At 36.6% G+C, this 24,422-nt stretch overlaps 1 protein-coding gene across 3 annotated transcripts in view; it reads left to right on the forward strand.

The window, feature by feature from the left end:
• Positions 1-24,422, forward strand: part of LOC127434742 (CYFIP-related Rac1 interactor B-like) — a 103,259-nt gene that overhangs the window by 39,987 nt on the left and 38,850 nt on the right. Inside the window, exons 1-2 of one of the 3 annotated variants that reach the window (XM_051687689.1) lie at positions 7,837-8,058; positions 8,187-8,270. The exons of 1 other annotated variant lie outside the window; for it this stretch is intronic. The gene's annotated coding sequence lies outside the window, so the exon portion shown is untranslated. Of the gene's footprint in view, positions 1-7,836; positions 8,059-8,186; positions 8,271-24,422 lie in introns of those variants that run through there. One more of the 3 variants, XM_051687690.1, reaches the window with a different exon arrangement.

The raw sequence follows: 24,422 nt of genomic DNA on the forward strand, positions 1-24,422 counted from the left end.
ACCCTTAACTCAGTACTTTGTTGAAGCACCTTTGGCAACGATTACAGCCTCAAGTCTTTTTGTGTATGATACAACAAGCTTTGCACACCTGGATTTGGGGATTTTCTGCCATTCTTCTCTGCAGATCCTCTCAAGCTCTGTCAGGTTGGATGGGGACCATTGGTGGACAGACATTTTCAGGTCTCTCCAGTGATGGGTTCAAGTCCGGGCTCTGGCTGGGCCACTCAAGGACATTCACAGAGTTGTCCATAAGCCACTCTTGTGTTGTCTTGGCTGTCCGCTTAGGGTCATTGTCTTGTTGGAAAGTAAACCTTTGGCCCAGTCTGAAGACCTGAATGCTCTGGACCAGGTTTTCATTAAGGATATCTCTTTATTTTGCTGTGTTCAGCTTTCCTTCAACCCTGACCAGTCCCCCAGCACCTGCCGCTTTAAAACACCTCCACAGCATGATGTTGCCACCACCATGCTTCACCATTGGGATGGTATTGCTCAGGTTATGAGCGGTGCCTGGTTTCCTCCAGACATGACGCTTGGGATTGAGGCCAAACAGTTCAATATTCATTTAATCAGACCAGAGAATCTGGTTTCTCACAGTCTGAGAGTCCTTTAAGTGCTTTTTTGCTAATTTCAAGCAGGCTTTCGTGTGTCTTGCATTAAGGAGAGGCTTCTGTTTGGCCCCTCTGTCATAAAGCCCAGATCGGTGGAGTGTTGCAGTGATGGTTTGCCTTCTGCAGGTTTCTCCAATCTCCACACCTGATCTCTGGAGCTCAAAAGTGACTATCGGGTTCTTGCTCACCCCTCTTATCAAGGCCCTTCTTCCCCAATTGCTCAGTTTAGCCTGGCAGCCAGCTCTAGGAAGAGTCCTGGCTGTTCCAAACTTCTTCCATTTACTGTGCTCTTGGGAAACTTCAATGTAGCCACAGTTTTTTGTAGCCTTCCCCAGATCTGTGCCTCGGCACAATCCTGTCTCTGAGCTCTGCAGGCAGTTCCTTTGACCTCATGGTTTGGTTTATGCTCTGATATGCATTTACAGCTGTGAGACCTTATATAGACAGGTGTGTGCCTTTCCAAATCATGTCCAATCAATTGAATTTGCCAGAGGTGGACTCCAATCAAAGTGCAGAAACATCTCAAAGATGATCCAGAGAAGTGGGATGCACCTTAGCTAAATTTCAATGTCATAGCATAGGGTCTGAATACTTATGACAATGTGATATTTCATTTAAATTTTTTATTTTTTTTTTATCCCCTTTTCTCCCAATGTTGGAATGCCCAGTTCCCATTACTTTAGTAGGTCTTCGTGGTGGCGCGGTTACTCATCTCAATCTGGGTGGCGGAGAACACGCGCCCCATTGAGAGCGAGAACCACTTAATCATGACCACGAGGAGGTTACCCCAGGTGACTCTACCCTCCCTAGCACCCGGGACAATTTGGTTGCTTAGGAGACCTGGCTGGAGTCACTCAGCACACCCTGGATTCAAACTCACGACTCCAGGGGTGGTTGTCAGCGTCAGTACTCGCTGAGCTACCCAGGCCCCCTTCAGTTTTTTTCTTTGTAATAAAGTTATCAAAAATCTTTTTTTTTAATTTTTTTATTATGGGGTATGGAGTATAGATTGATGTGAAAATATAAATAATTTAAAGCATTTTAGCATAAGGCTGCAACATAACAAAATGTGAAAAAAAATAAATAAAAAAATAAAGTGGTCTGAATACTTTATGAATGCACTGTAATTCACTGCATTCATTAATGAAATCGTGGCATCTTATACATTTTTTTACAATCCTGGCAAGTTGATGTACAACCCCAATTCCGAAAAAGTTGGGACAATAGAAAAATGCTAATAAAAACAAAAAGAAGTGATTTGTAAATTACAATCTCCCTTTGCTATATTGAAAGCACTACAACTACACATAATATTAAGGTTTAGCTTGTGTTTTTTTTTTTTTTTTTTTTTTTTTTTTTTTAATGTTCAGAAAGATATGTACAAATTTTTGAGCAACATATTCTGCCATCCAGCACCGTCTTTTCCAGGGACGTCCCTGCATTTTCCAGCAGGACAACTTCAAACCACATACTGCCCTGATTACAAGTGCATGGCTGTGTAAGCAGAGAGTGTGGTTGCTAGATTGGCCTGCCTGCAGTCCTGACCTGTCTCCAATTGAGAATGCGTGGCGCATAAATTATCACACAATCCAGCTATGAAGACCAGCACAATTGTGCAGCTAAAGACCTGCATAATGGATGAATGGGGAAAAATTCCACTTTCTAAACTTAACAAACTCATGTCTTCAGTGCCCAAATGCTTTATAAGTGTTATTAGAAGAAACGGTGATGTTTCACAGTGGTAAACACTCGGCTGTCCCAACTTTTTTGGAGCGTGTTGCAATCATCTGATTTGAAATTACTGTAATTAAAATAAAAAAATAAAATTAAAAAAATGAAATTCACAGGGTAAAACATCATATAATGTGAAGATGTAGAGCTTTCAATATAGCAAAGGGAGATTGTAATTTACAAATCACTCATTTTTGTTTTTATTAGCATTTTTCATACTTCGGAATTGGGGTTATAGATAGGAAATAAAAAAGTTAGGACTAGGAGTAAAAGGGGGTATTCACACTTGGTCACTTCATGCGTTTTTACTGATCAGAAAGCTGTCCGATCATATAAAGGCCAGATGTAAGCCTCCAGAAGTGGTTTGAGATGCACTCCATTTGAAACTTGGTCATGTGTAAATGCATTTGGCTGTTCAAGCCACGTATGTAAACTTTATTCCACCAAAACAGCGATACATCAGCATAGGTAAATTACAGAATATAAGAGAAGTAACCTAGCATTTGCATAGGGCTCGTGTCGCCAAATAAATAATAACAGATTAAGAAACGGATGCACGTTGTAGGGGAGACAGAACCTTTTTCTTCATTTAATTGATGCAGATTGCTGACGAAACTGAAACTAAACACTGATAAAAAGCACAGCTAGACATATCTTGCATACGACTAGCCCAAATGGGTAAAATACACAGCACACACACACACAGACACACATGTGCACTGGGCACTTGTACTCAAATAATAAATCACACATTTTTAATTCGCTGCATTATCAAAATCACAGAAGTAAACTCATTTTATTTACATATAGAGCAGGATTTGAAGATCGGATTTACATTATATCCATTTGGCAGAGACACATTGATGTGGCCAAGTGTAAATGGAATGTGCTTTTTCAATCGGATAGCAATCCGATCAGTAAAAATGCATAAAGTGACCAAGTGTAAATCCCCCAAAGAAATAATACAAAATGATCACACAGGAAGTCGGCATGTTGTTTACGAGAGTTCTGGTAACCTAGGATCAGTCATATTATGCCGACTTACCGACAAGCGGCATCTCCTGTCAGACGTTTTTGAATCAGCTCCAGTGTGTTTATCTTCCCTTGTGGCGCAACCGGAAGCATGTTGCGTCAGCAGCATGTGAGTCCCGGGTTCAGATCCCGTGCTGTAACCAGGAGGTAATCGCGTTTGCATTATCAGTGAATAGAGTGATTGGAGGTTGCATTTTTCACTGTAACGTTACATTTTTACTGCACTGATGGTATGGCTTAAGTTTGGGGTTTTGGTTTGGGGGGTTTCAGTTTATAAAATATGCATTCCTGTTCACTGTATTACAGCCTGTACAGCTGAAAACAACTTGCTTTACAACTCTCTTTTAGCGCCCCTCCATAGACATTACAGCTGGAAAATGGAGCTCACATGTGCCCATACGCCCAACAACACTTACCGCTTTGGCCACTCGGGGCAATGTTTGCAATTTCAGCAAGCACAGACCAATTTTAGCTGGAGAAAAGTCAACCTACTGTTTCCTATTTCACTAGGAGATTACTCGATAATAAATGCAATAGCATTTAAGTAAAGCAATGCATTTCAACTGGTTTTGTTTAAAGACCCAGATTTTATATTATACATCAATTTGCAACCCAGCATAGTGCCAAAGCAGATTATTTTATAAAAATAACCAAAATGTCCTAATATCCAAACATGAAATGTAGGCCTATTTTATTTAAATGGGATTGGACTACTTAGACCCAATAATATGTAAAATATTTAGCATGATAAAGGCTTAACAGGAATATGTACATTTTTGTAAATGCATAAACAATAGCAGTGGTTTACCAGCGTAACACACGGAACAAACACAGAGCTAAATTTTATTGAAATCTGTCTCTTTGTTCGACCTTTGACATTAACAACAAAAATATGGGAATAAGCGTATTTATATCCTAGCTTTGCATGATTATATAGTTTGTTGCATTTTATTATTGCATTGAACATTGTTTTTCCCAATCAGAATGAGTCGCAACCCACCAATTGAGGACCATTTTCTCTTCTTTCAATGTAGAAGCATGAGACAAGGTTAATGTTTAACATCCTTGATGTGTTTTTCTTAGGCTAAATTACATTTCCAACAGCACAGGCCCATTAAACTTTACCAACACACCCAACATGCCAGCTTGGCGTTTCAGTTAAAGAGATAAAGTCTATTAGATAAGCCTGACAGACTTTCCCACATAGTGATCCGTGCCATGCATTCAAATTATGAGACGTTTATCTAAAATCTCCCAGATTTTGGAGGCATTTTACATGTATTTCTCCAGATTTGTCTTCTGGCTAATTAATACTTAGGATCTGTATTATTGAATAGGCCAAGCGCTTAGTCTGCATTTTATCGTGGTGATTGTAACAGGGAAAGATATTAATAGTGTGGGGGGCCTGGGTAGCTCAGTGGTAAAAAAACGCTGGAGTTTGCTAGTTCGAATCCCAGGGCGTGCTGAGTGACTCCAACCAAATTGGCCCAGTTGCTAAGGAGTCACATGGGGTAACCTCCTCGTGGTCGCTATAATGTGGTTCGTTCTCGGTGGGGCGCGTGGTGAGTTGAGCGCAGATGCCGCGGTGGATGGCGTGAAGCCTACACACGCGCTATGTCTCCGTGGCAATGCGCTCAACAAGCCACGTGATAAGATGTGCGGGTTGATGGTCTCAGACGCAGAGGCAACTGGTATTCATCCTCCGCCACCCGGATTGAGGCGAATCACTACGCGACCACGAGGACTTAAAAGCGCACTGGGAATTGGGCATTCCAAATTGGGTAAAAAAATAAATAAAAAAAAAGTCTTGTGTGTAGTTTCTAGAGACAAGATCTGGAGCTGTTTGACAAAAACTTACTTTGTCACTGAGCAGCCTTGTGTCCAGATATCCATCTCTCTATCTACTGATGATAAAAGCGTGTTATATCCTGTGTTGATGGTTTGTTTGAAAAATATAAAGCAACACACTAATCTGGGACCGTCTCTTATCTGTGCGGAGTTCCATTTCATTAAAGTGAGAGGACCACTGAACCAATGTGTGTACGGTCGCCTGGATCAGCCATGTCATACAGAGTAGTTAGATAGTCATATGGGTGGGCAGTATGATTAGAATCAAATGTCACAATATGAGTAATTTCATTTTACAGTTACAGTATAAATCACAATATGAATATTTTAGTATACCATGGTATAAACTGTATAGCAAAATCTGTACTGCTATCACTTTGCGTCGCTACCCCATGGTATACCGGCCAGCCCTAGATAGGTTCACCCTTTTTTAATTGGTTATTTCATTTTTTAAGTGTTGTATCTTTATTGAGCAATTTTGTGCATTTCATTTGGCCAAATATTGGGAATTCTTGTTAGACTAGAAAATATGATTCTGAAGATTGTGAAACTAGTAAAAGGCCATTTTTGCAACATTAATGGCAGAAAAAAAAAAACAGCTTTGAAGTGATCAGTCCTCAGATGTGTTTATGAAGTGATAAAATGATGTCACTGCTCAAGGAAACGTGACACTTGTTCACATTTTAACTGCCTTTGTAATCTGATCTTCTGACATAAAGCTGTCAAGCTAAGTGTATTTTACAAAGACTAACATTACACACACTCAGGAATTTGCATTTTTGTTATGTCAAGCGTTTAGAGAGCCCTGGGTCTTTTACTGTCATGTATGCTTTTCACACTGCTCAGAACACAGTGAAAGTTTGATTTAGATTTAAAACACTTTGTGAAAACAGCATGGAGAGGGCTGTTGCACTTCATTTGTCAGTAAATTAAATGAGTTCCATCCACATGATGAACTGAATTAATATTTTAGATTGCAGATTAAAATTGTCATTTCTATATCAAAATGAAGAATGAAGAATCAAGTGTTTTGGCAAACACCAGCACATTTGCCACATTTGCAGTATAATGGTATAAATATACACTAAATAATTAAAGTTGCTAATATTTCGGGCCACAGAAGCAAATTCAATTACATGTCTGGAGCATGCAAGTGCGGCAATCCAGCAGGCTGCCCGTGGGATCACACACACAACTCAATCTGGTTCACAAACCACAAAATTACAGTTGAAGTCAGAAGTTTACATACACCTTAGCCCAGGGGCGGACTGGCCGTTTGGAGCACTGGACGTTTTCCCGGTGGGCCGCTGGGTAATTTAGGCTGGTCCGTTGCTGTGCCAGCGCATCCTACAGGCGTTATAGGTAGCCGCCCTGGGCTCCAACATTCTCGCGTGGACCCCATTACAGATTGAATATTCAAAAAAACAATAAAGACAATATATTGGCATTTATTTGGAAAAACTGAAATGACTCTTACTTTACTGTAAATTACTAGTGTATTGCCTTGTGAACGTATTAACTTTTGGTTAAAAAATGAGTTTTAATGACTTCAACCTAAGTGTATGTAAACTTCTGACTTCAAGGTGGGTCTGTAATACAAGCATTAAAATGTATCGTTTTTCAAAAGATGCGTACGAGCAAAAGTGTGTTGGAATCATGAAATAGCAGGGTCCTGCGCAGGAAGCTAAAGAAACAGCGAGATGCGGTGCAACAGTCTAAGACGTCTGTCCAGCATGTGTTTATATAAGAAAACAATGGAAAAACAGAGCAGACGCATACAAAAACATGTTCTGTGTTAGCGGCCCCTATCTTATTTGTTCGAGCATGTCTGTGTGTTAGAGACCTTGCGCTAATCAAGTTAGGTAGGCCTTATTAGTCATACATGAAAACCTGGCGGTTTCTCGGGTCCCGTTGGGCCCAGGTCAGGTTACAGACCTCTATTGCTAAGTGGTTGCTATGACCCAGTTGTGTAGGGCTCCTTTCCAATGCGAGTCTATGGAATGTTATTGTCAGGCAGGCAAAAATAAGCCACACAATTTGAGTTGTTATTCATGTCTGTAGCACAAATGATGCCACGTGCCAAAGTTTAATACTTTAGGTTAGGGGTTTTGAAAAACCAGCACTAAAGAGAGTAAACTGACATGAGGTGAGGGTGATGCCAGCCAGCACAATCTAAAGCTGAAGTCTGCCGTGAATGAGAGGAAATGTTGCGCAAGAGGAAGTGGCCAGAGCACCTCCCATACTTCACCACCGGGGTATTTTTACAGCCTACATACGATACACGAGGATGGGTTTACTTAAAAGATTACTTGAATATTAAGCCAACTATAATGAACTATAATCCACCAAATCTGCTCTGACTCATCCCCTACCTTGATTAAACCATGCAAATGCATTCACTGCAGGCTTGAATCTTTTGTGGTTTTAAGGGGGTTGATGCCTTGTAGCCGTTAGACCGAAGTCTTAAACACAAGTGGTCTTTGACTTTGACATGGCACAGTTTGTTTCTGTGGTAATGGGCAAACTATGAACATTCAGGCTATGGTGCAGTACGCTGTGTGGTTTAACTGGCCCAAATGAATTTGAAGGAAGTCTGAAGCAAGTTTAAATTCAGGAACTTGACATGCAGTGAGAACCAGTTTAGTGATTAGTTTAAGAATGCATGAGCCTGAAGGCTTTAGTGTGTGAGGGCTTATTCTGGTGTTAATTATGGGGGAGAAAGACCGTAAAAGACAAACACTGCGTGGAATTGAAATGAGGAAATGCAGTTTGAAAGCATTTGGCGTATTGTTGAACGCTAGTGGCTGGATTACTGAAGTGTATTTCCTCATGAAGTACTGTAAGTGAATGATGTTACTGAGACCTGTTTTTTTTTTTTTTGTATTTACTTATTTTTAGTGATGATGGTGACACTGACATGATTTCTTTTTTCCCTCTGTTTTGTCTCCTGCCTTTCTCTGTTTGCAGAGTGTTAGTATTTTAGTCGGACTGTGACCTCGGCCAAGTGCCTAGGTAGGCCTCCCTTCTGTCACCTCCTCTGCTTTATTGCTGGTAAGCTAGAACCTTTCTATATTACATGTATTGTGTAATCTATTACAAAGTCACTGCACTACTGCTAAAAGCTAAAATATAGTATAGACTGTACCATCTATTGTGCAGTCACTGCTTTGACATATACAGTAAAACTGTATAACTATTGTGTAATTATTGCTGTGACTGCTATTAAAGCCGCAAGCTACTCATAACTTAAAGTAGTTAACCCTTAAATGCATACTTGATGCAGTCTTTAGAGACCCGAGACCTCATTCCATCCCCTTTACCTCATCCATTTTTTTGGATTTGTGCCCACACCTCTTTAGTATTCCTCAATCTATCTCTTATAAAGAGTGTAGCACAAAAGTGTGTGCAGAATTTCAATAAAAATTTTTAATATATATATATATATATATATATATATATATATATATATATATATATATATAATGGTTTAAGTACCCAAAGTGTGTAGGGTCTTTAGAGACCTGAGGTACGTAAGAGTGTCGTTTTTTTTTTTTTTTTTTTTTTGCACTTCCATAAATTATATTTCTTATGATTATTTCATATCTATTTTATGATTATTTCATATCTAAGTTAACTATCACAGGATATATTTTTCTCTGTTTATTACAAGAGAAATTAGTACTATATTCATACAAATAGTTACTATATCACATTGACGTTCTGTGCAGCCATGTATTATCAACAATGGTGAATTATTAGTATTCCATATGCATGTACACATACATATTATACATGCTATTTCTTACTCAAGGTGGTGCTGATGTTTCAGAGAATAATTTGATTTACATTTGAAATTGCTATTTGATGAAGAAACAACATCAAAGTAAACTATAGCAAGTGTAAAACATGAACAGTATGATATGACTATTGTCATTTGGGTGTACTACTGAAATAATGTTGTGCATCTATTTAGACTCAATAAGTGCCTGAGAATATACATATGTGTAATTTATGTGTAGTTTATGTGTATCTTATGTGTACATTGTATTATGTTTAGCTCAATATGTGTTTGACAGCCAGCTGCATCTCATAAAATTCCAGTGTGAAAGTCATGAATCCTGTTCTAGATTTGTCCTGATTTGTTGCATTATCTCTTTGATTTATGAAAAATGAAATAAAAATATATATAAAAATAGATTTTATTTTATTATTTTCTAATTGTCTTGAAAATAATTTTACACTACCTGGGCATTTTGTACATCCATTTTTGATAGATATTTGTACTGGATCTCTAAAGATCCAAATATGTAAGAGTGTTTGGGAAAATTACCACACATTTAAGGGTTAAACTGCAGTCAAGCTACTCCTTTTTTTTTTCTTTTTTTTTTTATTAAAGTAGTTGGCCACACTACAAGCTACTAACAAAACTTTGCTAACTTGAAGCTATAAAATTATAGATACATAACAATTAGATGATTATATTCAATTCAGTAACATCAGCTTATATTTATATATTTAATTAAGGTGACATTCCCTTATAAATTAACATGCTTTTACTACAGTAATCATAGTTTAACCATGGTATTATTTGTAGTAAATCTATAATAACCACAAAATTATCCATGGTTAGTACAGTGATGGTTACTACAATATTGCTAAAGTAAAACCATGGTTAATTTTCATAAGGATTAATCAAATAAGGTGACATCAAAACAAAAAACAACTTTATTAACCATACATCATTGCTTCTTTGTAGTCTTCTATGTTAAAGGGTTAGTTCACCCAAAAATGAAAACTGTTACATCATTTACACACCCTCATGCCATCCCAGATGTGTATGACTTTCATCTAATGAACTCAAATGAAGATTTTTAGAAGAATATCTCAGCTCTGTAGGTCCATACAATGTAAGTGAGTGGGTGCCAATATTTTGAAGCTCCAAAATCCACATAAGGGCAACATAAGTTGCCATAAGTACTCTAGATGACTCTGGTGGTTAAATCCATATCTGAAGCAATATTATAGGTGTGGATGAGAAACAGATCAATATTTAAGTCCTTTTTCCTTCACTTTAACTTTCTCCTTCTGTTTTTGGTAATTAGCATTCTTCTTACCTATCGCCCCCTAATAGGCAGGGAGGAGAATTTATGACAAAAATTACTTAGAAATTGATCTGTTTCTCACCCACACCTATTATATTGTGTCTGAACACATGGATTTAACCACTGGAGTCATATGGATTACTTTTATGCTCCCTTATATGTGGATTTTGGAGTTTAAACTTTTTGGCACCCATTCACTTGCATTGTATGAATCTACAGAGCTGAGATATACTTCTAAATATCTTAATTTGTGTTCCGCAGAAGAAAAAAGTAATCCACATTTGGGATGGCATGAGGGTGAGTAAATCATGACTTTCCAAACTATCCGTTTAACAATAATGTCAAGAAGAGAGAAAACAGTGAGTTTTTGGCAAAGGCCTGTCGAAATTAACACATTAACACGTGATTAATTAAAAATGTTTAATGCTTTAATTTTCTTTAAAGTGATTTATGCATTTACCAATTTTTACATTAGATTCAGACATTTTATTCAACTCTGTGTAAGTTGTAAACATTGGCTGGAGTAGGCTGGAACCTTTGTGATGTGTCCATAGTCAGTTACACTAACGCACACACTACAAACACACAAATGACCTCTTAACCGTATTTTTTTGTTTGTACAAAACAAACCCATATGGGACCTGTAAAAAGCTGTATTCAAAGCATTACCCAATCATCGCGTTTTGCTTCTGTCTTTCCGGACAATTCGGATGAAGTATTACAACGTGAGCAGTGTCAGCATTCTGATTAAAATAAGACATTTTCTGCAGTGCTTTGCATGTGGAATTCAAAACGGCACGAATCATGTGAATGTGACTTAACGATTGCTGTAGCAAAGTGAATAGCCGTGATTCATATTGTGAAGGATGACTGTTTTTTAGATTTTATGCCCATTGCAATAAATATTCAACCTACGGGGAATTGTTCTTTCAATTAGTCAACCTCCCACTTAAAGGAATAGTTCACACAAAAATGAAAATTCTCTAATCATTTACTCACCCTTATGCAATCCCACATGTGTATGACTTTCTTTCTTCTGCAGAACACAAATGAAGATTTTTAGATTAATTTCTCAGCTCTTTTGGTCCATTCAATGCAAGTGAATAGTGGCCGGAACTCTGAAGCTCCAAAAATCATACAAGTCAGTAGGAATATGATACCACTTTTTCTCTTCCGATATCGGAAAATCTCAGTATCGGCCGATACTGATCCCGATCCGATACCAGTGTTGTTTTTTTGCATAATCAGTTTAGAATATCTTTACATTATTGTGTGGAACTCTTTAATATGTAAAGAAACACAAACCTCTAACTACACATTATTTCAATATAAATGTATAGCTTATTAAGCAACACTTTATTGTTAACTAGTATACTGGATAATGTAGCAGCAAAATTCTTAAAAAACTAGTAATTCTAGTATAAGCCATCAGTAGAAAAGAAGCCGTTTTTTTTTTCATTTGCAAAATGTATCTGGACTTTAAAGGATTCAGATCTCTTTTTTTGTTCAGTTTAGTTGTAAGATAACAGCTCACTTTTCATTCACACAGTTATTTTTTGGAACCCATTCAACTTAAATATGATTATTATTTGTAAACAAATGATAATAATAATAATAATATATTATGATAGTAATATATCTCAATCGTGCACCTTTAACCAGTGCCATTCTAAATGCATATTATAAGTGAACTGACCTATTGAGCATCTACATCTGAGATGTTGTTCGTGAGTAGTGCTCAAATATTGCGCACCGCATGAAGGCTAAAAATAGCTAGTGTGAAAGCAGCGCCATTCAATAACGCACTGGAACTGTTCGTGCATTTCATATATTTACTTATTAAACACAGCCTTTTGTGATTCACAGAGCTATTGCACATCTTCAAGTGGCTTTGAATAAAATGCATGAGTCATATGAACTACTTAAATGGTGTTTTTATGGTTCTTTTTTGTCATTTCTTTTGAGCTTGACAGTAACGAACATGACTAACACACAGTATTGGATTTGGATCAGGCTCGTCGGAACGATACCCGATCCATTTAAAAATGTCAGTATCGGAGCCGATACCAATCCAGGGATCGGTGCATCCCTACAAGTCAGCATTAAAGTAATCCATAAAACTCCAGTGGTTAAATCAATATCTTCAGAAGTGATATGATAGTTGTGGGTGAGAAACAGATCACTTTCATACTCTTCTTCCTGTGTTTTTGGTGATTCATATTCTTCAAGCATATTGCCCCCTACTGGGCAAGGAGAAGAATTTCAAGCAAAAAAATGACTTCTTGCATTGTATGGACCTACAGAGCTGAATAATCTTCTAAAAATTGTGTTCTGCAGAAGAAAGAAAGTCATACACATCTGAGATGGCATGATGAGTGCCATCTCAGATTTACTTATTACTCATGGGATGAGTAAATAATAGGAGAATTTTCATTTTTGAGTGAACTATCTCTTTTAACTTTGGGAAATTTTTAATGTTACTTGAATTGGTGCTATTTTAGTGCATTTCTATCTTTATACTGTGGAATACTTTGTTTGGAAAATGTAAAAAAAAAAAAAACATTAATGTTACATATTGTTTTTTTTTTCTTTTCTAAGATGGAACTAAATGCATTTTGACAAGAAAGGAATATTAGACAAATTTAAGCACTTTCAAAATCTGATTAATTGCGATTAACAATAAAAAAACAATTGATGAATTGTGATTAAATATTTTAATGCAATGACAGCATAAAAAATGATCTCACTTATTCATTATCTAGTTATAATTTAATCTTTATAGTTTTATATATATATATATATATATATCATATATACATCTATAGATATATATGGCTATGCATATATATGTATATGTATATATATATATATATCATATATCTATATATATATATATATATATATATATATATATATATATATATATATATATCACATATTGATTTATAAAAAAAAAATACTGCATACTGTGTCTCTCTCCCTCTTTCTCTCTCTCTCTCTCTCTCTCTCTCTCTCTCTCTCTCTCTCTCTCTCTCTCATCCAGCTCAGTATATAGAATCTTGAACACTTAAATATTGCCACTTTGAGTGTATTGCACAAACAACTTCCTCCCATCTGCATTCTCCTGATATTTTAGCAGTGAGCCTCCTTTGGCCAGTGAAGCGATCTGGGTGCATTTGCTCCCATCTGATACTGTTGTATTTTAGGCCGCTGAATCGGGGTGTGGGACATTCTTGGTTCAGTGTCTTCTGGTATGCTGAGTCCTCCTGCCCTTATGGCTGTTGATGTATTGCAGTTGCAAAGCAGTCTTTGTGTTTATAATTCATCCTTTACTGGTTTGCACTTTGAGATAAGCTTGAAATTCTTTCATTTAAACCTTGGACAAAAATGCCAGCTATTTCTGTTAGTTAATTGTGTGTGTGTTATGTGTACTTCATGCAGCAGTGTTTGTTCGCATTTATTGCTTAAAGAGTTTGTTCTTTTCAAGTACACTTAAAGGGATAGTTCACCCAAAAATGTAAGTTCTGTCATCATGTATGCACACTCATGTTGTTCCAAACCTATATGACTTTCTTTTTTTGTTCCTGAGGCTAACATTTGGCTAACATCTTTTTTTTTCTTTTTTTTTTTTTCACCGAATGAAAGAAAATCGGGTTAGGAATAACATGAGGACGAGTGGATAATGACAGGATCGTCATTTTTGGGTAATCTATCCCTTACAGCAATCTGAGAAAGCAGAGTTATTTTCTCGGCAGTGTACCACTTGTTTCAGCAGATTGTTTTCCTAACACACTTCTCTTTTCAACCAGTTCTGTCACAATTGTTTCACACTTTAGTAAAAGAAAGGAACGTCTTGCTTTACACTTCTTTTTCCATCAGAGTTGAGATTTGAACCCGATTGTGTAACGTGGCCACTGCGGAATTAAACTGTATTGTGGGACATATAGAGGACTTGAGTAACGCAGCTTCCTGTTCCTCTAGGATAGCGGCTTATGTAATCACAGGGTCAGAGTTTACAGAAGGTGGCCTCATTTACATGCATGATGGAGGGGAGTCTAAATCTACACAAATCAGTGTTTTGTGACTTCTCTCAAAACGTGGGTACTGAATGTGTGCCAGCTCTGTCGGGTGGGTAAGACAGCTTACAAGTTGTTACATTCAAAATGCGTGGTGATGGGAAAAGGGATTATTCAAGGGCCTAGTGTGAAAGCTGCTATATTTCGTTGTAGAATTATTACATAACCTGATACGAAATAAATTTACACTGGTTTCCATGCACCCATGAGGATTCCGTTTTTCGGTGTATCTCACGAAAGCATATCCAGGTCACAAATAAATAAATAAATAAATAAAATAAAAAAAAAAATAAAAAAATTATATATATATATATATATATAATACTGATAAAGAAAATTTTGTATGTTTTAGGACCATTAAGATTTTGCATTTTGACATTATTTTCATGACAATTTATCACATTGACACATTCATTGGTAACACTTTATAATAACAAAATTAGTTAACATGAACTAACAATGAACAATACTTAAACAGCATTTATTAATTTTAGTAAATGTTAATTTCAACAGATACTAATACAGTTTTAAAATCAAAAGTTGTATTTGTTAACATGCTCTATGAACTAAAAATGAACAATTTTATTTTTATTAACTAACATCAACAAAGATTAATAAATTCTAAAAATATATATATATATTGTTAATTGTTTGTTCATGATACCTAATGCATTAACTAATGTTAACAAATGGAACCTTATTGTAAAATGATACCAAATAATTTTAAGATTACGAATTTCAATTTCTTAACAAAATTCCATAACATTTTATTGAGTAATCTTTAACAACAAAAACAACAACAACAAAACTAAATATTATTAGTTTTATTAATTTTATTTAGATAAAAATTACACATCAATTTTGTTAAGAAATTTAAATACGTAAATCTTTAAAAAACAAATGGCTAAAATATGTTTTTAAGTGCATGGTGATCCTCATTAGATAGTTTACTGTGATATTTTATTTTTCATAATCTTATGAAAACAAATGTGTTCAGTGGTCCCCAAATTTTTGACACTTAAACTAAGCATAATGTACAATGTGTCTTAATTTTGAACAGTGCATCTATTGTAATGCAAAGTATTACTCTGTCATTGTTTGTTTGCAGCCACTTGATGTGATATTTTGTTATCTGATGCAATGTAAAACATTTGGGAGACACTTGGCATTAAGATGACAGCATGCCTCCACCCTTATGACTCTCTTGGCTTGCATTTTGTACCCTCAATTTAGTTTTATTATTTTTTTATTGCTGTTTTTATTACTTTTTTCCCCACCCGTGTTTATTTTTGCCTTTGTTCCCATGGATACCCTGATAAGCTGTTACACACACAATTGCTGACAATGAAATGGAGAACACACTTTTTAATCAAGCTACACACACAAAACATGGTGTTGCGCGTTACAGGAGATGCATTTGGATTATTCCAAATATTGTGGCTGGAAGCCAATGAAAATGCCTTGTACATTTGAAAAGAGAGGATGGATTATATGTGTCTAGCAGTGGAGCCTGAGGTGAAATTTGAACAGTGTCAGCCCCTCCACTTGCATGTCAGCCAATGCTGCCACTGTCTGTTAATCTTGAAAACTGCCTCTGCAAGAGGATTCTCCACTTAATAGGATTTGCATGTTTGCTCAGAGCGATTTGTTGTTGGAATAACAGTATCATTAATGCCTGATTATTTTTAAATGGCTGGAGGTATCAGTAGACAATCTGCTTGAAGCTGAAAAACAGTTTACAGTCAAGGTTTAATCAAAGCATTTTGACGAGATGAATTAGTGCAGAGATACTAAACTTTGGAAAGCTCAGTGGCCACAAAGCAGGATCCCTTTAGCCTCATGGGCAACACTCTTTATTTTTATAATAATTATTTCATATTAATGAGGCGAGGAGACTATGCAGTATGTGATTAACTAAAATCACAAGAATACATTTTATCATGGTAACAGTATATGTTATGATATAATGTAGTTATTTTTGATGAATATTCAACCCTAAAATGTTCCATCTTTTACTTGATAACCCAGTGAATGAAATACTTAAGAAATTAAACATCATCTCATTTGATTCTTTTTTTTTTTCTTTTTTTTTTTTTTTTTTGGAACTTGATGGACGCAAACCAAATAATATCACCCGTAAGAAACAATAAGCCTTCACATGTGCTCAATAATCAGCCTAATGTATGCACACCTGTGACAGTATGGTCAGTTGAATTCTATAGTAATGTGCTTTGATTGCTTAGCAACCTATTCAATTCTTCTTTTATAATATAGCTGATGCTTTAACTTGAACTTTCATATTAAAGGAAAGTTACGGCTTCAAAAAAAGTTAAACTCAGTTGACAGTATTTGTAGCATAATGTTGATTACCACAGAAAATAAATTCATCTTGTTCCTCAATTCAGCAAAAATTGTGATTATTTAAAGGGAAAATTCCCCAAAATGAAAATTCTCTCATCATTTACTCACCTTTATACCATCCCAGATGTGTGTGACTTTCTTCTAAACAACACAAAGATTTTTAGAAAAATTTCTCAGCTCTGTGCATCCATACAATGCAAGTGAATGGTGATCAGAAGTTTGAATCTAGCAAAATCTCAGAAAGGCAGCATAAAAGTAATCTATAAGACTCCAGAGGTTAAATCCATGTCTTCAGAAGTGATATGATAGGTGTGGGTGAGAAACAGATCAATGTAAGTATTTATTTATATATATAAATCTCCACCTTTGACCAGTTCCAACCATGAAGAATTAAATTGCCAAAAAACAAAAGATGAAGAATGTGGAAGTGAAAGTGGAGAGTGATAGTCAAAAGGACTTAAATATTGATCTGTTTCTCACCCACACATATTATATCACTGAATTACTTTACTGGATTATGGATTACTTTTTTGATGGTTTTATGATTTTTGGGGATTCAAAATTCTGGCCACCATTTACTTGCATTGTATGGACCTACAGCGCTGAGATATTTTTCTAAAAATCTTGATTTGTGTTCAGCAGAAGAAAGAAAGTGATACACATCTGGGATGGCATGAGGGTGAGTAAATGAAAATTTTCATTTTGGGTTGAACTATCCCTTTAAAGCAGTTACAATGAGAGTGAATGGGGCCAGTCCATAAAGATTAAAATACACACTGTTTCAAAAGTATAGCCACAAAATGTAAACATTACAAATGTTAACATGATTTTAGTGTGATACAATCACTTACAGGGTTTACGGGCATTGTGTTGTCATGGCCCAGAAAGTTTCAATATTGGATAACTTTATAACTTTTTTAATTTATTATATTTATATATCACACTAAATCACAAATTATAACTTCTTTATCACAATTAAATCATTTTAAAATGTAAAATTTTTACATGGCTATATTGTTGTTACAGTGTGTATTTTAGGGCCTATTTACACTTGGTAACTTCATGCGTTTTTACTGATCAGATTGCTATCCCATTGAATAAGCACATTCCATTTACACTTGGCCACATCAATGTGTCTCCGCCAAACGGATATAAATCCGATCTTCAATTCCCACGCTATACACAAATAACACAAAGTTCACTTCCGTGATTATGCTAATGCCGGGCAGAAAATGTAAAAGATGTGATTTATTATTTGATTCCAACTGACTTTGAACAGTGCGCAAGTGTTTCTGTTTGTGTGTGCGCTGTGTATTTCCCCCCCCCTCTGGACTTCTCGTAGGCAAGATGTGTCATGTGCATCAGCTGCGCTCATTGATTGTTTAGTTTCAGTTTCCTCAGTGATCTGCATCAAATAAATGAAGAAAAAAAGTCCTGTCTTTCCTGCAACGTGCATCCATGTCTTCATTTGTTATTATTTATTGCGCAACGTGAGCCCTATGCAAATACACTCGTCGTGTTTTCCCTATGCTGGCGTAGCGCTGTTTGGGCGGAGTAAAGTTTACATATGCATCTTGAACAGCCAGGTACATTCACACTTGACAAGTTTAGTCTGGAATGCGTCTCGAACCACCTCCTGAAGTGGTTTGAGCGATTGGATTGCAATCTATCATGAATGCGTTTCAGAGGGCATTTACACCTGGTCTTTTCATGATCGGACAGCTATCCGATCAGTGAAAACACATTAAGTGGCCAAGTGTAAATACCCCCTTAATGTTTTTGGACTGGCCCCATTCACTTCCATTGTACAAGAAGTGCCTAACTGTAACTGTGATTTTTATTTATTTATTTATTTTTTTTTTTTTAATAAAAGAGTTTAAATGATTTATTGTGGTAATCAACATTGTGCCACAAATTATGTAGACAGAGATTAACTTGAACGCAAAACATTCCTTTAACAATCAGTCTGAGTAGCTAGAATAATATACTGCCTATAGTTGTAGTGGAACAGTGATCGAACAGTAGTTGTAACTAGATTTTCAGTGGTGATTGCCAGTGCAAAACTCATCAACACAATGCTAGGGTGTTGTGGTTGGTTACCAGGGCATTGCTATGTGGTTGCATATAGTGCATCCGGAAAGTATTCACAGCGCTTCACTTTTTCCACGTTTTGTTATGTTACAGCCTTATTCCAAAATGGATTAAATTCATTATTTTCCTCAAATTTCTACAAACAATACCCCATAATGACAACGTGAAAGAAGTTTGTTTGAAATCTTTGCAAATGTATTAAAAATAAAAAATGAAAAAAATCACATGTACATAAGTATTCACAGCCTTTGCCATGACACTCAAAATTGAGCTCAGGTGCATCCTGTTTCCACTGATCATCCTTGAGGTGTTTCTACAACTTGATTGGAGTCCACCTGTGGTAAATTCAGTTGATTGGACATGATTTGGAAAGGCACACACCTGTCTATATAAGGTCCCACAGTTAACAGTGCATGTCAGCGCACAAACCAAGCCATGAAGTCCAAGAAATTGTCTGTAGACCTCCGAGACAGGATTGTATTGAGGCACAGATCTGGGGAAGGGTACAGAAAAATTTCTGCAGCACTGAAGGTCCCAATGAGCACAGTGGCCTCCATCATCCGTAAATGGAAGAAGTTTTGAACCACCAGGACTCTTCCTAGAGCTGGCCGCCTGGCCAAACTGAGCGATCGGGGGAGAAGGGCCTTAGTCAGGGAGGTGACCAAGAACACAATGGTCACTCTGACAGAGCGCCAGCGTTTCTCTGTGGAGAGAGGAGAACCTTCCAGAAGAACAACCATCTCTGCAGCACTCCACCAATCAGGTCTGTATGGTAGAGTGGCCAGACGGAAGCCACTCCTCAGTAAAAGGCACATGACAGCCCGCCTGGAGTTTGCCAAAAGGCACCTGAAGGACTCTCAGACTGTGAGAAACAAAGATTGAACTCTTTGGCCTGAATGGCAAGCGTCATGTCTGGAGGAAACCAGGCACCGCTCATCACCTGGCCAACACCATCCCTACAGTGAAGCATGGTGGTGGCAGCATCATGCTGTGGGGATGTTTTTCAGCAGCAGGAACTGGGAGACTAGTCAGGATCGAGGGAAAGATGAATGCAGCAATGTACAGAGACATCCTTGATGAAAACCTGCTCCAGAGTGCTCTGGACCTCAGACTGGGGCGAAGGTTCATCTTCCAACAGGACAACGACCCTAAGCACACAGCCAAGATAACAAAGGAGTGGCTCGGGACAACTCTGTTAATGTCCTTGAGTGGCCCATCCAGAGCCCAGACTTTAACCCAATTGAACATCTCTGGAGAGATCTGAAAATGGCTGTGCAGGTCCTGCAAAGAAGAATGGGAGAAACTGCCCAAAAATAGGTATGCCAAGCTTGTAGCATCATACTCAAAAAGACTTGAGGCTGTAATTGGTGCCAAAGGTGCTTCAACAAAGTATTGAGCAAAGGCTGTGAATACTTATGTACATGTGATTTATTTTTTTTGTTTTTTCTCCGTTTTTTTATTTTTAATAAATTTGCAAAGATTTCAAACAAACTTCTTTCACGTTGTCATTATGGGGTATTGTTTGTAGTATTTTGAGGAAAATAATGAATTTAATCCATTTTGGAATAAGGCTGTAACATAACAAAATGTGGAAAAAGTGAAGCACTGTGAATACTTTCCGGATGCACTGTATGAGTTCTGAGTGATTTTTAGTGCGTTGCTGTGTGGTTGCTAGGGTGTTCTGGGTAGTTGCTTATTGCCCCATATCAAAAACAGAATAAAACTCACATAGCAAGTTTAAACTTGGATTATGTATTGCTTATTTTGTACACCAGGTGGCACCAACTACAAAGTTATAATCGTGTGGGTTTGTTGTTCAGAAATTGCAGTCTGTATTTTAGGTGTCTCCATCTGTTTCACTACATAATACTGTTTTTTGCACATCATTATCCCTTATCATTTCTGATCAGATTCTGCCCTACAGATTGACCCAGGCTGAATCAGAACTGAATCAAACTGTACCCAAGTAGTCAAGGGCGGTGTTAGGGGCAGCTCCCGGAAAGATTTCTGGATGTCATTAGACAACTATAACCTGTAACTATCTATGCATTACCTTGTCAATAAAGACTCAACTCTGAAAACTGTGCATAAGTGATTACCCCAGTAAGACGCATGTCTTGACTATCACAACTGGTAAATGCATCTGCAAGACATTAGTCTCCTCTATAGAGCAAGTGAGAAAAACAACAAGCATAAAAGATTAGTGCACTGAAAAATGAAACTTATGTCATTATTTACACACTCTAAAGTTGTTCCAAACCTGTATGCTATTATTTTTTTATTTCAAGAGTAGAATTTTAGAAGAACCTTGAAACGTTGCTCTTTCTGTACAACCAGCTGTCAAGATCCAAAAAGGGCAAAAACGGCATGAAAGCTTCATAAAAAGTCCATATAACTATGCACTGTATCCCCATCTTTTAAAGCCATTCAATATGTTTAGTTGAGGAACAAACTGAAATTGAAATTTTTATTCACTGATAATATTCACCTCCACATCCAGATTTGAATATGGCCTATCAGCGTTGCTGTCAAAATGGCATTGGTTTTCATGTATGTAGTAACAAAATGTGACTCCATATTGTAATTCTGGATGTGAAAGGATCTAGATATAAACTTCAGCAGAGGTGAGGATTGTACAGAGTATAACAACTTAAATTTTGGACCTTTACTTACACAGTGCTTTTGTTTTGCTTTAGAAGACTTGGAATATTGCGCAAAAGTTGTATGGACTAATTTCATGATGTTTACTTTATTTGTTTATTTTGGTATTTATGGGATTATTTTTTTGTATATATTTTATTTGTGTATATTTGTATATAAAAAGAGCTATTTTAAGAAGTAATTTTTTGTTAAAAAAAAATACAAACATAAAAGTTTGAAACAACATGAGTTTGAGTAAATAAGACTGAATTTAAATTTTTGGGTGAACTGTTCCCTTGAAACACCTTACACATTTCTCTATATGACTACTGTACCCCTGACTCACTTATTCAGAGTGATCTATACTTGAAAAGTGAGTGTATATTACACTGTTACTTTTCTGTTGACATTCAGCAATAGTTGCCCTTTTAAGAAATGACATGAGGTAAAGTGGTGCTGTGAGTGAGCAGACACAGCCACTGCCTAGAGCTCTGTGCGACATCTTTTAAGTATGAGATGCATCCCAGTGTGTTTTATGAGTCAGTCAGCGCCCTGCTCTGAGACATGTTGATGCAGCTGAAGGGAGGGGAAGGATTAGTTAAATATTCATTGGGTTAGCTCCCCTTTCATTTACTGTGTGTCATATACACACTGCACTTACCGCCCATCCATGCATACCACAGACATTTTTTTATGGATGCTGTTGTTCCATTGCTGAATAAATGTCAATGACAAGATCATTCTCCTTTGACTGTCTTCAATTTTTTTCGAAGTTGAAACTATGTTGTGAATATAAACAATGCTTGCCTGCAGTGTGCACCTGGTATCATAGTGTTCGATTCTTCGTAATCTTTCATCAAAATGCAATGTTTCTCCACCTCTGAAACAACTTTGCTTTTTTGTCTGACGTGACATTAGAAATGTTAGCGTAATTGTAATTCTAGCAAGAAACTTGCAGCTGTACATCGTCACGCCATTATCTATTTATCTCCTAGCTGATCAAATATCAGCCATTGCTTTAAAAGCCTGCTTACAATCTACCACCTTGCTGTTTCTGTGTGCCAACATGGCAACCTCCTCCTTCCTACCGCCACCAGTTGAGTCCCGTCCTGCACGGGGTTAGGCTCTCGCCCCTGCCTCCTATCTCTGGCAGGATCTGGCGGTTCATGTTGCAATCTCATCGGACCGCCAGATGGGGCTTGCACCAAATTTATTTAATCAAATAAATATCACTTCAACTTTACTTAAGTCTGCAAGTCTTCCTGATAGAAATAATGTTAAACAATTGCCAAATATCAATTTAGGCATTGATTTAGGCTACTGTTAAAGGGTTATGCAGCCTTTGAAAGTAGTTAATGCAGTAATTTAATGCTAGTTAATTTGGCTGGGTGTCAGTTTCATTCGAGTCCAATTCACAAGCTCTTGATTTGATTCAATTCCATTCTGATTTAAAAGCTCTTGATTCGATTTCATTTGGATTTCGATTAGATTTCATAAGACTTATTAGATTCAACTGAGGATAATTCAGTTATAGTGTTCAATTACATTTGAAAATAATTTTGCTCTCAGCTAATTTTGTGCATTATACAGGGAACCTTCTATCTTGAAATATTACAAAAATATTGATAATTACAGATTTTTTTATATTTTATTTGTTTATTTCATTTGCTACTTTCAAATGATATGTTTGGTAAGTTGAGTGAGTTTAGCAGAAGGCAGTGATAGTGGTGCATGACGGCAGGTGCTCTACAAATACATTTTCACGAAGCCCCTGAAAATAGGCATAGAGTGAAAAATATAATAAAAAAAAATAAAAAGGAGATCTTGGGATGGTAAGGATATTAATATCAGGAAATTAAAATTGCAATTAATTGGAAAACCAATATTTTTTTTACCCTGCCCTACCAGTTAAGGTTAATGTAAATACAATATTTGAAATGGAAGCAAAAAAAAAAATATATATATATACTGGTAATGAACACCTACTTTTCACAGTTCCAATAAATTCCTGATGAATAATATCAAGCGACATGCATTTGTTTGTGCTTTTGTTATATATTCTGTTTCACTTAGAAATGTCACATTATGAATGTCACATTATGGACACATATGTGTGTAAGATTGCCTTCAGGCAACATTTTAAACTTGTTTCCCTTCCTTTACCCTTCTCTCTTACCTGATTATGACATTTACTGTACATTTGTCCTTTTAATTCTGGAATTCTTATGTGAAGTACCCCTCAGTATCAATTTAAATTGCTGAAATGCTACCCTAAAACCCTTGATTTATTTAAAATATGTATTAATTATTTTAGAAACCTCTGAGAATAGGGAGTGGCCCTCTGCATGTGCCACTTCACAATCTGTCAATAGAGGGTGCTCTGTCCCTAGAAAATGAACTTGAGCCTTGTGCCCTAACCACAATTAAAAAAAAAAAAAAAAGAAAAATGCCATCTCAGTTTGACAGTGCCCCAGCCCTCTCACTGAGCATGCACAGCACCCCTCCATGCCAAATACTTGCTCAGAATTAAGAAAACCGAAAGACGCTAAAATGAGCTTTTGACTTTTTTTTTTGTAGTACAGCTTAACAATATGTGTCAAATGTGTCAAAAACCGTTTAAAATTTATAGTGCTGAGTCAGTCAATGTCAAAAGGGTTTTACTGCTTAGAAAAGAGGTTAATGAATGCAGAGAGACTTTTTAGTTGTGACACATTCACACAGCTGCAATAGCATTTGCATTCAACTTTTTCTCCAAATCGCCATCTTCAGGTTGTGCAAATGTGTCCCCGGATGTGTTGGGGTGACAGCAATGTTTAATCTGTATGCAGAGGCTAAGTCCATGTTTGTCTTGCACCAAATTAATTTCTCACCGTCTGTACAGACTCTGACAGCAAAAGAGGGAACGTTTTAAGAATTTCTGTATTTTCCAGTTC

The sequence above is a fragment of the Myxocyprinus asiaticus genome, chromosome 44, assembly GCF_019703515.2.
Source record: "Myxocyprinus asiaticus isolate MX2 ecotype Aquarium Trade chromosome 44, UBuf_Myxa_2, whole genome shotgun sequence".
NCBI lineage: Eukaryota > Metazoa > Chordata > Actinopteri > Cypriniformes > Catostomidae > Myxocyprinus > Myxocyprinus asiaticus.